Here is a 16,280-nt window from a genome sequence, read left to right as displayed (position 1 = left end):
TGGCTGGCTTAAAAACAAAATAACAGACACTGATTCTTTTGCAGTTCTGAAGGCCAGATGTCCCAAGTCAAAGCAGTAACCCTGACAGTCACTCATTTCTACAGAGGCGCTGAGGGATATTCCACTCCCTGCCTCGCCAACTTTTGTCCTTGGAGACATTCCTTGTCTTGAGGTCAAATCAGTCCAATCTCTGCTTCCATCATCACATTGCCTTCTTCTTATCCATGGGTCTCCCTGAAGCTCCCTCTGACTCTCCTTATATAGATAGAGATGACTTACTAAGCACCGCCCAAAAAGGTATCACTCTAAAAACCCTTAATTTAATCACATGCTTTGTTAGTCATGGATTGCAGGCAAATTTTGACCTAACACAACAACACCTCTTGTGACATGAACTATAGTTCCTCCCATCAAGAAATGAAACCTATCTTCTTATCCATGATCTGGACCAACTATAGGACTTTCATTGGCTGGTCTAATGCAGAAGAGGTGACCTTGTCTCAAGCCATGGTCACCTGGCTTGTTCCAAAGGAGTCTGCTTCTTGGGGCTGGAGATGGCTCAACATTTAAGAACACTAGTTGCTCTTCTAGAGGTCTTGGGTTTGATTCCCAGAAGACCTATGGTGGTTCACAACCTTCCGTAACTCCAGTTGCAGAGGATTCAACACCATCTTCTGGCCTTTATGGGCACTGTATGCACATGGTACACTCACTATATACATGTAGAAAAAACATCCATACTTATAAAACAAAAATAATAAAAGAGCCCCCTTCCTTGTCTTCTTGTCTCTTGAAACGGTGCTTCTACTATATGAACAGGCCTCTTCAAGACAAACCTAGGCCAGTTGCCCCACCTTCAGCCCATACAAACCCTCAGGTGTAAAGGAGGTGGCTGATCCAAACAAAGCAACTACTAGCCAATGCACCAGCAGACATGCAAGTGAGGCAGCTGAGTCAGTGTGGCTTCTGTTCTTCAAAACTAGTCGGAACCCTCATGAATGAAGAGCAATAGATAAAGTTCAAATCCACTGATAGAGGTACTATAGTACATTTACCTTCCTAAAAGAGCAATAGCAATCCTGACCACTGACTGTCAGTTGTGAAGCACTGAAAGTCTGTATGCTTACCATTCTACAGATTCAAAAATGGAACTTCACTGAAGAGAAGAGTTAAAATTGTCAACAAAATAACAGGAAGTTACTTAAACACTCATTGTATTAATTGCCACATAAATCCAAAAGGTGCTGAAGATACTGGCTGAACATATGTTCTGCTAGCAACTTGAGGCTTACTGCATGCGGCTTCAATCAAGTGTGGGCAAAACTCTGCAATGTAGATGGCCAATATTAGCTACTCCTCCCTGTGCCAAGAATATTTGATTTCCATCTTCAAAATTTAAAAGCACCTAATCTCAATTGGATTCATAACTGTGATTAAACTAGTTGTTAGATTAAAGTTTTTCCATGACTATATCTGTTTCCTTACTAGCAGAACTAAATAAACTGGGAGTTCAAAAATATTTTGAAAATGTCATTTTGTTCTCCATGACATTATATGGCATTCTTTTATAGCATTTTAATTGAATTCAATTTGCAATGGGAAATGAACCCAATTCTCCTGGGGGTTTCCGGAAAATGTGGGAAAGTTCATCTCAGAAGAGAAAAAGGAAAGATTCCTGGCTAGATGCAGGGGTAGCACAAAACACCCCAGAAAGCTCAAGCTAACACCTTAAGATGAAAGGTCACAAAGAAAGACAGAGCATGATTGCTCACAAGGGACAATTCTTCATCTATATGACAATGAACTTCCACTCAACACCGGTTTCCAGGGATAACAACTTCCAAACGCCCATGATACACAGATTTCAGTCCCTAATAAGATAAAAATAATTCTTAAGAGTATGTTTCTGTTCTCAAATTTCACATGAATACATTCAATTAAACCTCACAAGAAGCCATGAGATAATTGTTAACAGCACTTTCATTTCATAGATGAGAAAGCATAAACTCATCTAAGAACAGTTAGGAAAGGCACAGCTGGGCTCTGAACCCATGGAGTGCCACTCTCGAGTATCCTCTTACCTCTGCTGTGTTTCCTGAAAGCCAAGTTGCAAACACTCTCATGCACAGTTACAAGAGGCCTTGAGAACTATTTCCTCCAACCCCCTGCTGGCCAATGTCTCTCTCAGCTATTGGTTATTCAGGCACAGACAAAGGAGGCCATGTTGCACTACAATCACATAAAATTACAGAATTCACCTGAGGACCTTCAAGAATCACAAAACTTCAGAACACCCACTGAAGTCACTTATGGGGAAGCCTTGCCGTGTCCTAAGAGAAATCTCTTCTCTCTCTCTCCATTAATTTGAGCGGCCATAAGGAGTGGCTCAGCAGCTTTTCCTTTAAATAAAATCGATCCCATTCACCCAACCTATGTACTCTACTCTGGGATCAAGTCTATTTTTAACCTTTCTTTCTACAATTTCAGTTCCATTAAAGAGTTTGGTTGTTCTTTGAATCATCTGTAATTTTTCAATATCTCTCACTAGGGATGTGGCATAAAACACATGACATCCATGAATTTCATTTTTAGATTATCAAAAATACATATTAGCCGGGCATTGGTAGCCCAGGCCTTTAATCCCAGCACCAGGAGGCGGAGGCAGGTGGATCTCTGGGAGTTAGAGGCCAGCCTGGTCTACAGAGCGAGTTCCAGAACAGCCTCCAAAACAATACAGAGAAACCCTGTCTTGAAAGACCAAAAAAAAAATTATATATATATATATATAAAATACTAAAGAGAACCTATTTGCACTAAAAAGTAATTTAGCCATTAATGATACAATATTCAAATATGACTGGACACCTTGTGGTTTCTTTCTAAATTTGTTAGAAAAAAGAACCTTTAAGATTAAAGCTTGTTAAAACCCACACAATCCTAATTCAGATCCATAAATGCTACAAGTATGAGAATTAGTGAATGTCTACTGGATCCCAAGCCCAGCATTACTGCTCCTGGTGGGCCTGCTGGAGGTGGGTGTAGTTGTGAGTCTGGATTTGTAGCAGGCACTGCAAATATTGATAATCTGGGGACCAGTACAATTCACTAAGTACTACTTTGACCCCCTAACTCAGACACAGCATGAAGAAGTACCCCAACACATTCAGAAAAGCCAGTAAAACTGAGCATGCCCAGTGAAGAGCAGGTGTTCCCTGAAGACTCAAGTCCCATTATCTCAGGAAAAGGCTGAACTTCAAAAGGACCAGACAGACTAGCCCTCTTGAACATCAAGCAGATTATCACTTTCAGACCATCTTATCATGTGACCTCCAACTCATGCCTTTGTTTTCATTTTCACTGAGAGAACTTGTCCCTCATCCTTAGGGAGAAGCTTGGAAAAGGATTCCATCCTATATCTCCTTCCTTAAAATTGACATCCTAATGGCAATTACTGTTTTACCCTCTGAACTGTCTTTGACCTGTGAGCCTTGGTAAGTCTCCCAGCACCACAAGTCTGACAGTATAGTTGCCAAGTTAAATCGAGCACAAAACTGGGTAGAAAGCTTGGGGCCCATTTGCTGCCTTCAACTAACGACTTCTACCCTCTCTCTCCTATAGCTAACTCTCGTCTCATTCAGACTTACTTTAGTCTGATAATAATGTATGCTCATGTTTGATGATCTGATGGGCCCCTGCTGCATGCTTTGGTCCCTTCTTTTGCAACCTTGTCCATATGCCTAACTTGATAAAACAGGAGAGATCCCATGAACAGAGCTGAGTCATCACAACTGGAGCTCTCCCAGACCGGCCAGCCCCCTACTGACCCTCTAGCTGACTGCACTTGCACAAGGAGGCACAAGTGAGCAGAGTCCAAGACAGCAAAAATGCTCAGCTGACCCAGAAATTTGTGGCCAAAAGGAAGGATTTATAGTTAAAAACCAAGGGTCTAGAGGGAAGACTGTATAGCGCCACGGTGGATATGGGTAACTCATTTAGTCCTGACATCATAGGCCTGTATTAGCCCAACTCTGATTCTACCGACTGAGTCAGGGTGGCAGCCACATGCTTCATTCCTACCAAGCCCTGCTCTCAGGGCAGGAACTAACTCATGTCAGGCTCCTTCAGGCGTTGCCTTTGCTCATCAATACTCATTTTTGGGCTACTCAAGGCCTCTCCACTCATCCTCCCACAGCCAAGCCTTGGACAACTGTGTGCAATGTTGGCCCGCACTAATCCAAGAGCTTTCATTTCCTTTTCCTTCAAGCATGGCTACTTTTGTTTCTCATTTTGCTTTTGGCTCAGTCGTTTCTCTTGAGATATATGTATGCTGCTATTGTTTGCAATAAGGAAAATAAAAACATGACTGGCAGACTAACTTGCCAATTCCAGCTTCCCTGACAGCAGGAAATACAGAAGGTATATGTGTAAGGGCAAGATGAGCAAGCAGAGGGGAGGGATGACTGCATTTACTGCAGCCAAAAACTATTTCTGGTATCAAGATATCAGGCAACTGTCATTCAAGGAAACATCTCATTGGAAGATAAATAATAAGCCTAAAACCACCAGAAATGTCTTAAATTTTTTTTGTTTACTTCCTATTTTGCTTATATTTCATGGAAAGCCATCTATACCTTAATACTTCTTTTTTGGGTTATTGTCTTTCCTGATACAAGCAGAAGAGAAGGAAAATAGAGGAGAGCTTATGACTGGTTTCAGGAATTTCTGCGAATGCAACAATCCTCTGCCACCAGGAGGACACCTGGTAACAAAAATGACGTACAGTGGTCCATCAGAGTTGACAGTAAGGGAAGACATAGATGGCCAGGATTGCTGGATAGAATTCATGTTTTTGCCTTCCCTAACTCTTTTATCGTTCTGTGAGGACCTCAACAAAGCAAAAATATAATTAACTAGTAAAAGAAGTGACAGGCCATGTAAAAGGAGAGAGAGAGTGTCAAGGGCAAGCAAGAATAGAAGACAGATCAGAAAAGCAGGGCGATACATGCTAGAGTGGTCAACGCAGAGAACTGGTTGCAGTGGGTGGGCCTGTCTTGGAGCTGGCAATGAAACAAGAATGAAGCTTAGAGATAGTGCAGAATACTTCAGTTATCCTTCCACGACAGCAAATTCGAAACGCTGAGGTGATAAAGCTGTGTACATTAGGCACATCTGGGCTCAATTCCTTGACTGTTCATATGGTAAATAGGATAGAAGGGCAAGCCAGATAGAAAAAGGGACAGGAAAAGTAGCATGCTTTTTTTTTTCCTGGTTTTCAAAACAGGGTTTCTCTGTGTAACAGCCCTGGGTGTCCTTGAACTCACTTTGTAGATAAGGCTGGCCTCAAACTCACAAGGATCTGCCTGCCTCTGCTTCCTGAGGGCTGGGATTAAAGGCATCTGCCACCACTGTCAAGTAAAATATATTATTCTTATGGGTATATTTTGAGCTGTACATAACAATATTACTGTCAAGTCACTGAACACACAACCCCAAAACACAGCATCTTTGGGGTACTACCTGCCATTTTCTCACTTTTTCTCTAAGAGCACAGTCATAATAAGGTCTCTGAATCATGTCCCCAAAAAGAAGCTGAGCAATAAAGCATTGTTAAGCTCTTTGGGTTTTTTTTATCATTTTTTTTTAAAGTTCAGGGTGTTGCTACATAGCTGACTGTCCTGGAACTCACCATGTAGGGTTAAATATTCATGAAACATTCACTTGTTAAATAGGTCCACAATCCATCTGCAAATTGATAGGTATTAGAGGGTAGATACAACCCAAATTATAGCGATGACTAACAGAAGATTTCCAAATGGAAATATATAATAGTGGACAGTTACCTATAAGGATTATTACAGGGGAAAGGAATCAGTCCACTGCATTATGTCTCTTTCGCTATTTTCATTTTTAAAAATCATGTTCACATATTACTCTATTTAGAAATTTAAAAATACTTCCCTGTGAAAGGTCTATTCAACATAGGTGACCAAGCTGGCTATGCAGAGGTATAGGAGGGCACGTTTTTAAGATGAATCAGAAAGTCCTTTAAATACAATCTGCCTTTAAGTACCGCCATTTATAACACAGAAAATGGACTGAAAGGTTCAGTAATGAGGAAATACTAACGATTTCCTCTTTCCTTCTATGCCCTGGAAAAATCACAGTGACATGGAATATGTCATGAAAACCACTCAAGACAGCAGCTCTCCAGAAATGTGTCATTGCCTGGTGACACCACCATCTGTGCAAAGGACAAATGTGGCAAGGTCAGATTTGGAAATCAAAGGCCATGCTGCTCCCCAGCTCTGCAATGAACTACACACAAAGAGATGTGCACACAGAAGGATGACTCAAGGGTAACTCTCCCTCCCCTTCCCTATCCAAACCCAGCAGCAACCTACATCAGTCAACAGTTAGCTCAGGCTGTGAGTAAAGCACGCTTGAACCTGGAGGAACCACCCTCCTGAGCTCTGAGCTGACCACCTACACTGAAGGTGACAGTCAACTGTTCCACAGCTGAATGTCAAAACAGGGTATGCTGCTTGGAATACATAAAGACAACTAGCCCTACTTACACCATTCTCATCTCCACCCACCCCAGCACCTCCACGCTAACCCAGCTACTCTACACTGTGGCTACTTTGGGCACTCCCTATTATGTACAAGCCCATCATTTTCTCTAGCCCAAACCCAGCTACTACCAACACTAGTGCTGAAATTATTCTCAATGCTTGGCTCTTGTGTTCCTGTACTCCTGACGAAAAATTTGCTCATCATTGCGCAACACAGCATGTAAATAAGTGTTCTCTAAGCAAAGCTAAATCATCTATTACTTAACATTAACAAAACCAAGAAAGTGCTAACCCTGATGACTCATACCAATAAATCTAGCACTTGGGAGGCTGAGGCAGGAGAATTGTCACGCATTTGGGGCTACCATGAACTATGGAGTCAGACCCAGTTTCAACACTTCAAAACACACACACACACACACACACACACACACACACACAAAGAGGAAGAAACAATTTTGAAAACCTCATATAATATCACATACTTTTGGGGAAATAATAATTTACAATACATTAAATTAACCCATACCAGTCAATCTTCTAGAATCAGTTCCAACAAATCTTTGGTCATTTCACTGTCTTTACCTCTAGACTTTACAGACATTAGGACCATTCATCCTGATTTGTAATGATATAGTTGCATTGCATAACTTTTAGTGTGTTGTAGAGGCTGTAGGATGGCATATTCTGCCTTATGTTTCTGTTTATAGATGATAATATCTGGTAGAAAATTTTATAAAACATATGAATTAAACAGACTCACACCCGCTGTGGTTGACTACATGAGAGCTCCACAAGACCAAACCAGTGAACATTCTAACATGGAATGGAAATGGTTCGTGACTCCCTCCCTCTAACTGTTGAGCTATGAACAACTGAGGGCTCCCAGAGAGGTGAAGAGTCAGCTTTCTTTAAGGGTGCAGTCACTGACATGTCAACCATGCACCAGGGATGGTCTCATATCCATAAGTATATATGGACAGCACAAACTAGAGTCAATAGGTTTTTAAATTAAAAAAAAAAAAAAAGATGGCACGAGTTTGGGGAATAGGAAGGCACAGATGGATTGGAAGGAGTTGGGGTGAATATGATCAACATACACCATATAAAATTCTCAAATAATACAAGTAGTATTTAACAGCATGGGTTTAATAATCATTTGATGAGTAAACAGATGCATGACTAGAAGTGATAATGTGAACTGAGCCTTCCTTCCTTACACACACTGCAGGACAGATGTGCAGGCAATACACTGATGGGAATTCCCACTGAAAATCTACTCTCTCTGAAAGCTCAGAACTGAGCTACCTACCTCACATGTAAAAATATATACATACTGTACATAATTATGTACTGCCATATCCAGTATGAATAGTACACAAAAGCCCAAGCTAGAAATGCAGAGAAGTGATCCTTAGCAGTTATCCTTTAGAATACATGAGTATGTCTGTTTTGGCATGACCACTGACATTGAATATAAACATACACATCTTGATCGTGGGAGGGGGGAGATTAAATAGGTTTAGAAACATCCAAAACCTAGATTTTTTCATTTCTTCCATATGTAAGTTATAATGAAATAAATAAAACAGTGAAAAAAAGTAAGGGAAAACTATAATATATAAATGTTGATTTTGTTTGTTTTTTCGAGGCAGTTTCTCTGTATAGCCTTGGCTGATCTGGAACTCATTCTGTAGATCACACAGTCCTCGAACTCATAGAGGTTCACCTGCCTCTACTTCCTGAGTGCTGGAATTAAAGATGTGTTCCACCACTATTAAGCTGATGTTTTTAAAATTCCTATGAGTCATTTTTCATTCCGTCTCTCTTGTGAGACGATGTGATCATCTGTATTTGGAGGACAAAGTAAATGTGTCATTAAGATGCAAATTAGAGACCTTACTAGAATAAATACTATCTTCTGGTGTTGGGAACCTACGGGATTGTGCATCACAACACACATCTGCATCAGGAAAATAAAACATATTTGACTTGTTTATGGGGGAAAATCATCTTTTTTTTTTTCAGGCATACCCTTATTCAAAATCATAAAACCTAAGAAACCTTGGAAACACAGAGCATCCAGCCCTTGATCTCATGTGAAACTGTGAATTTCCATAGAAAGTTCCACAGAAAGCTAGTGCTTGTCTGGAATAAGTGCCTCTCCCACAAATTTCAAATGAATCCGGAAAAGCCCTGCTTGGGTGTCTGACATTCTCCAGCCATACTTGTTTCATGGGCAGGGGAGCAAATAGCCAGCATCTGATCCCTTCATCAGAAGGGCCATCTCAATTCAAGATGCACAAATGGAAGATTAAACACTGCCTAATGCAATTAGCTCTCATCTAAGTAAACAGCTCAGCACAGATCTCTTGTTATAAATGTCCTAAGATTCATATTTTAAAAAATGAAAAACAAAACACAAAGGGAACAACCTAGATATAGAAATGGTACCTGTGCTCGATCCATTTACAGTATTATATAACTTTCAGCTGCCTGTGGGGATAATGTGGTCATTCATGCTGGAAGATTCCTCCTTGCTCTGAGAGGGAGAGAACAAGCAGGAAGAATTTCAGGACTAAGGAATCACATACCTACAGATCATTTTAATGCCCTGTGTTTTCTCTGTGCTAGTATATCTGCTCATCGTACCATGCTGCAAACAGGAAGGAACTGTGGTTTAAAAAGTCAAGCGATAGATTACGGTTTGTCAAGTGTCACCCTGGGCTCATGTTTTGAGCTTGGTCTGGACTTGTGGCACTAATTTGAAAGCTGTGGACCCCTTGGGAAGTGACGCCTTGCTAACAGAAGTGGGTCACTTGGTGTGGACACATGGTTATTGCTCAGCCCCTAATTCCTGCCATTCCTGTTTCTTGGAGTGCCACTATAAAAAGAGTTTCCGCCTTGCATTCCCACCAGCATGGACTCTGCCATGACTTCCTAACCACGATGAAAATGAGACCGTCTGAAACCATGAGCCCAATTAGTCTCCTTTCTTAGCTTGTTTCTGTCTGGTATCTTATTATGGAAATATGAAAAGCAATTAATATATACTAATGGTAGGGGCAGTAACCAGAAGAATTAATAAAGAAGCTCATGGGGTATTGGGCAAGTCCTACCTGGGAACATTTACTTCCTGAAAATACAAGAAGCTGTTTATTCACTTAAAATTTGTGCAGTTCTCCAAATGTGTATTAAATACACTTCAATAAAGAAATTTTAACATAAAAACCAATTAACAGAGAAGCCAAGACATCTAGGCAACCAAAATATTTGGCCTGGAAACACAGAGGCAGTTCCAGCCTGTTAAATTCCCCCCTTTGAACTCCGCTGGGAAGGTAAGTTAATAACAGGATCCAGGCTGCTGGAAAAGAGTGCCAAATGCAGTGGCTAGGAGTTTAAATTTCATTCTTCCTCAAGAAGAATATGTTCAGGAAGTGAATCTTGCCTAAGCCTTTCTTGCTCAAGTCATGATGTGAAGCAGCTGATACTTGTAAAGGGCATTTATGGGATTATTTGTCCAACATCCCCTCTCTATATCTCAGGATTCTTCGAAGCAAGGCTAAGTGGACCCTGCTCCCACATAGGCTTTGAGAGTAATGCTATGCCATCTGTTGTCTTCCAAGGGATTTTAGAAAGCAGCTCATCTTTCTAAATGCCTATGATAAAATATGAACATTCATTGGCTGCTAGAAATTACATTCCCATTGAACAGAGAAGTCTGGTCGAGAGGAACAGTCAGTTTATATTATCTATAGCCAAAGGGAGCTAGATACTATCAGATATTTCTGGAACACAATCAATATATCACAATATTCACAGCCTTATGAGAAACAAAAGTTTTTTAGATCAATAGCTTTCAGTCTCCAGTGCTACCCTGCCCATCAAATTCTGTCACTTGTGCCTGTGTGCATGTACTTGATGTTGTCTTAACCAGCAACTGTACTCTCTTTTAAAACCGCATTGGAGCAACTCTTCCCTGCCCAAACACATTCTCTTCTTCAATTAACTATGCTTCCCTTGCCGGAAAGGCTTGGGACCAGACATGTTTCAGAATTCAAATTTTTATTTAAGCACATTTGCATATACATAAGACATCTAAGACACCAAAGTCTAAACTTCAAACTGATTTGTTCTACATAAAAACCTTGGGCACGTAATTTGAGTGTAAGCATATATAATATAACTTAATGCCTGCATTCTGATTGCAATCTGCCACATGAGGTTGCATGTGGAATTTCCTAATTACAAGTTTGATATTTTGGAGCTTTTCAGATTGGAGGTTTCTATGTTCGGTTGGTTAAACATGTACTAACTTGTGACCCAACAATGCTGACTCGCACTTGAGACCTTTGCTCTCCCAATTCATCATGAGAGTCATTTTACTATGGCCTATGGTCCATGGTCACCCTCTCTCCTTACCCTGCCTCAGTTACACTGTCCATACAGTCACACCTCACCCTTGCCTCTTTGCCTCCATAATGCTCACTTTGCTAATTCCTCACATGTTCTGGCCTATTTTTGTTGTTGTTACTGTGGCCACTGAATTGATCTAGGCTAGAGAAAAACCTCACAGCCACACTGGCCAGTCTTCATTCCTTACCACAACCCTCAAAGGACACTTTAACACTGTCCACAAATCCATCTGAAGTATGTCCATTCCATTACCCAAAATGACCTTAGACCTCTAACCCAGTGGTTCTTAACTTGGGACCCCTTGGGAAAACCTGTTTCTCCGAAACTACTTACAGTGTGATTCATAACAATAGCAAAATGGCACTTATGAAGTAGCAACAAAAATAATTTTATGGGTAAGGGTCACCACAACATGGCCTCTTTTGCCATTACCTTCATGTTCAATTCATCTACTGAATGCAGGTTAGTTCCAAATGAATCACCTATGTATGCTGCATGATCCTATCACCCCAAATGTGTGCTCAGAACCTTGCCAGGGGTGCATGGCAGACATTCAACACATATTTACTAAATGGATAAATAAACAATAGATAGCAACATAAAAAGCAACCATTTACACAACATTAGTGTGCAGGCAAATAATATTTTCTAGGTCAGTATCATTGTGTTTAATATTAAGTCATTAAGAAGATGAAATCTGAAAGTAGTTTCTGGATAATCAAAATAAAACTAAACAGACACATTTTATTCATTCCAAGAAGACTATGATTTGGCAAAGAAGTAAAACAAAATATGCTTTCCATTTTAGCACCACCAGCTTTTGACAATATAATCACTGTCTCTAACGCTCTGGGGGCATAAGTGACATCTGGAAATTAACAAACACTTTGATGAGCAAAGAAAAGACATTGTTCTTATGAAGTTACACGCAGCCTTGACAGCAAAGAAGACACAACAGGCCAATCTTCCTCTTGGACTGTTCATTTAAACAACTAGAGAGCAAACTGGTCAACCAGGATTTTAGACCAATAAAGAATACAGTCTACACTACTGAAAAGGGTCTTTCTCTTCTACCTTCTTTCTCTTTTTTCAATGCAGTGAAATTTATTTATTTATTTAGGGTGAAATTCTATCAAAAAAACAAAATTGGAAAACAGATAGATACAGTTAGATCATGCTTAAATATATATTTAAGCAACATCACATATATTTTTGAAATTACCTGCTATCATACCCATGCAATTTTTTTAACCAGTGTCACAAAAATATACTTTTCGTCTCCTTCTTCTTATGTACAGTGTCTTATGCAGGGCTTGCTCCATACAAAAGCAATCAGCTGCTTTCAACACTCTGATATCTGTCCAAGTCAGATTTGTTTGGTTGAAATATGCAATTTCTGAACCATAAACTGACCTTGAAGCCTAAATGCTGCATGAAATCAGGAAAATTATTTACTAACTTGACCAGCTGCTACAACCATGGTAATATAATGCTTTATAGACAGAAAGGATTCACACTTCTGACACTTGTGTTAAAAAAAACAAAAACAAAAACGAAAAAACCTCCAAATTTGGTTTCAACAAAAAAAAGGTGCTTTCTAAATGATGAACCAAATTTGCAGTATGGTCAGCCCAAATGATTTTCTTGGGTGTTCTTGACTGCTGTTCCTAACACTGTATACAAACTGAAGGAAAGATTCAGCTTAAAAACAGATTCTAGAAATCTTTAGTATTTGTTTTTTCAATGTTAAATCCCTTTCAATGGTCATGGACACTTTGTACTGCCTGATGTAAGGTCTTATGAGAAGCCTGGGTCATTCTTCCCAAATTGGAAGACACATCTCTGCATGTAGCTTCATAGAGGTGAAGTGTAGATGCAATCAGAGCCTTACTCATCAGTTCAGAAGTTCCTTTAACCCTCTTTGGCATCATCTGATAAAGTCCCACACTCACTCACTCACTCACTCTCTCTCTCTCTCTCTCTCTCTCTCTCTCTCTCTCTCTCTCTCTCTCTCTCTCTCTCTCTCTCTCACACACACACACACACACACACACACACACACTCAAGAAAGTGTGTGCATGTATGCCTGTTCCTGTTTGCACCCACGTGTGAACAAATGTGGAGGCCAGACTTTAATGTCAGGTGTCTCCTGTCATTCTCCACTTCAGTTTTGGAGACAGGTCTCTCAACACATCTGTGAGTCACTGAATGGCTGAAATGGCTGGCCAGCAAGCTCCACAGAGTCTCTTGTCGACACAATTCCCCTCCCCGGCACTAAGGTTAGAGGCAAGCCACTATTCCCAGCTTTATGTGTGTGATGAGGATCCTAAGGTCCTCGTATTGTGCAGCAGGCACTTCACCCACTAAAGCACCTCCTCAGCTCCCTAGGTGCCTCCTAATTGCACTTCAGCAAGAGACCCAAACATTCACACTGTCATAGTGTCCAGAGGTTAAAGCAGTTTTCTCCCATCTAGCAGGCGCAACCGCTCAGCTTCCATTAGAAGAGGACTTAAAGGACCATCTGGAAATGCTACAAGTTCTTTCTAAAAGGAAAAATCCCACATAGTCCCTGCAATTCTCAAAGGAACAAAGCAGAGGTTAAATACTCTGGAAACAAGTGTGAGTCATTCCAGCAACTGAGTCCAGTAAAATCGGCAGCCTTCTTCCTTGCTCTGTCTTCCACAGTTCCAACTGCTTCGTGATTTTAATGCCTGTATTATAGCTTTCTTATACAAAATAGAGGGTTTTCAGATAGTATTTATGGAATTAAAGAAGACAGCTAACACAGCTGAACCTCTTACACGTCACAGATGTCTAGTTGTCACTGCAAAGGAGAGGGGCTTCTTTTGTTCTTTTGCAAAGGCTCCTAGAGCAGAATGTCTTCAATTTCTAATGGGCAGCTTAAAACCAGAAGGTAATAGGCATTTTTTCTTCAAAAGGCATTTATGTATAATTCATCAAGGTTTCTGGGGGAGTAACCCTAAGCAAGGGAGTATTTTAGATTGCATGCAATATGCCACATGTACCAGGAAACTGTACTAGGGCTGTGGCCTTCACCTGAGGTACATGCCACAGCTAAGTATCAGTACAAGATAAAATAATAATGGAAGAAGAAGCAGGCACAAAGAGCAAAAAATAGCACTAGGGGAAAAATATAACTTGAAGATTCACATTTTCAGAATTCAAAAACAACAAAAAAGAGATAATAATCAAAATACTGTGATACGGCAATAGGAATAGCCAACAACAGAATCCAATTGAGAAACCCATGGTGCTGGACCCCTGCTACCTCATATCCTATCCAGCATGAATCAATGATCTAAGTATACCACAACCTACCAGCTACTGACCATAAAACTTGTAACAAACCAGAGGAGAGCTTGCAGTAAATTTTCATGAGCTCAAGACTCTTACAAGGCAAGTGTGGTAATTAGCAGACAAGAATCAATAAAGGAAAAGACCAGTCTTGGCTTATAAAAATAAAAATCCTTGTTTATCAAAAGGTATCTTCAAAAACATGAAAATGCAACCTCAAAAAAACAAGAAAAGCCCTCCCAGTTACATCTGTGAAGGGCCAAACATCCAGAATATGCATAATATCTATAATAAAGCTCTGCAACTAATTCAATAACCCAGGGGCAAACAGACCACTTAAAATGTAGGCAGCGAACGGAAATAGGACACATGTCCGAGAAAGAAACACTTGTCAAGGAATAGCCAGCAAGCAAGTAAAGGGATGCAAGACATGATTAGACATTAGAAAATGAAGATTAGAAACTAGGGCTGTGGGTACTTGTCTGTCATGCACATATATGCCTGAAATCCAGCACTCAGGAAGACAGAAGGATTAGACATTCAAGGTCATCCTTAGCTACAAAGTGAGTTCAAGGCCAGCCTGCGATGTGAAAGACGCTGCCTTTAAAGTAAAAAAGATTACAACCGTGATATGGTACAGTTTCATACCTACTGAAATGGTTACGTTTTATTTTTAAAACTAAAAGGCAACCATCTGTTACAATGGCATTGGAAATCTAATGGGTGCTAAAAAACCAAGCAGGCACTGTGAAAAAGCACCAGAGCTCCTCAGAGTTAAATGATTACATTTAATTCATCCCTAAGTAGATATTCCAAAGAACTGAAGATAGTAACTCATATGCACACCAGTCAAAAGATGGACCAGGCAATCTCTATTGGTGGATGAACAGACAAATGGCAGCATACACAAATGACAGACGTAGGGGATCCACAGGGATGAGCCCAACTAAGAATCTAGGCAGTGGTGGAGAGGCTGCCTTTGATGCCACTCCCCTATAATGAGACAGAACACAACCTTGGTTGCTATCCTAGAGCCTTCATCCAGTAGCCGATCGAAGCAGAAACGGGCACCCATAGCTAAACACTGAGCCATACTCCTGGAATCCAGTTGTGGACAGGGAAGAGGAATGGGCAAAGGAGCCAAGATCGTGCTGGAGAAACCCACAGAAAGTTGACTTAACCTAGTGAGAACACAAAACACCAGTCTTAAAGCTGGGAACCAGCCTTGAACCAAACCAAGCCCTCTGAATGTGGGTGCCAGCTAGGAGGCCAGGGCAGTCTATGGGACCTCTAACAGTGGAGCCAGTGTTTATCCCTAGATCACAAATGGACTTTCAAAGCCCATTCCCTATGGAGGGATGCTATTGCAGCCCAGATACAAGAAAGAGAACCTAGCCCCCTCACCAAATGATGTGAAGGACTTTGATGGTCTCCCATGGAGGGCCTCACTATCCTTGGGGAGTGCGTGGGGAGGGTGTTGGGGGGGTCAGTGGAGAGCATGGGAGTATGGAAGGGGGAGTGAATGGGGAGGATTGATATGTAAATAAGAGTGCTTCTAAAGTAAAACTTTAAAAAAGATTTATGAGAAGAAATGCAGTATTCACATGTTAGCATGTGAATGAACTTCTAAAGCATCATTTCTAACAAAGGAAGATAGGCACAAAAGGTTCTGTACTGCACAGTACCATTCATATGAAATGTTCACAATGGGTCAATTCACATAGATACAAGGCAAACTGGTGGTTGCTGGGAAAGGATAAAAGGAAAGGACCGGGACCCAGCAGGTGCTTGATAGCAGTAGGTATTATTTGGGAGTAATGGAAGTGTTTGGAATCAGGTAGAGGTTGTAGTCATGTAAAAATGTGAATTGTTCAGCTTAAAAGTTAGCCCATATAATGTGCATTTCGTCTGAGTTAAAAAGAAAGCAGAGCTGGGCAGTGATGATGCCTGCCTTTAATCCCAACTCTCTAGAGGAAG

General features: G+C 40.7%; 1 protein-coding gene across 14 annotated transcripts in view; it reads right to left on the bottom strand.

Moving 5' to 3' along the window:
* Plcb4 (phospholipase C beta 4) overlaps positions 1-16,280 on the bottom strand; it is a 375,454-nt gene that overhangs the window by 205,051 nt on the left and 154,123 nt on the right. The window lies entirely within an intron of this gene.

The sequence above is a fragment of the Mesocricetus auratus genome, unplaced genomic scaffold, assembly GCF_017639785.1.
Source record: "Mesocricetus auratus isolate SY011 unplaced genomic scaffold, BCM_Maur_2.0 Super-Scaffold_100004, whole genome shotgun sequence".
NCBI lineage: Eukaryota > Metazoa > Chordata > Mammalia > Rodentia > Cricetidae > Mesocricetus > Mesocricetus auratus.
Note: the sequence above shows the minus strand (reverse complement) of the source record. Positions and strands in the feature narration are given on the sequence as shown.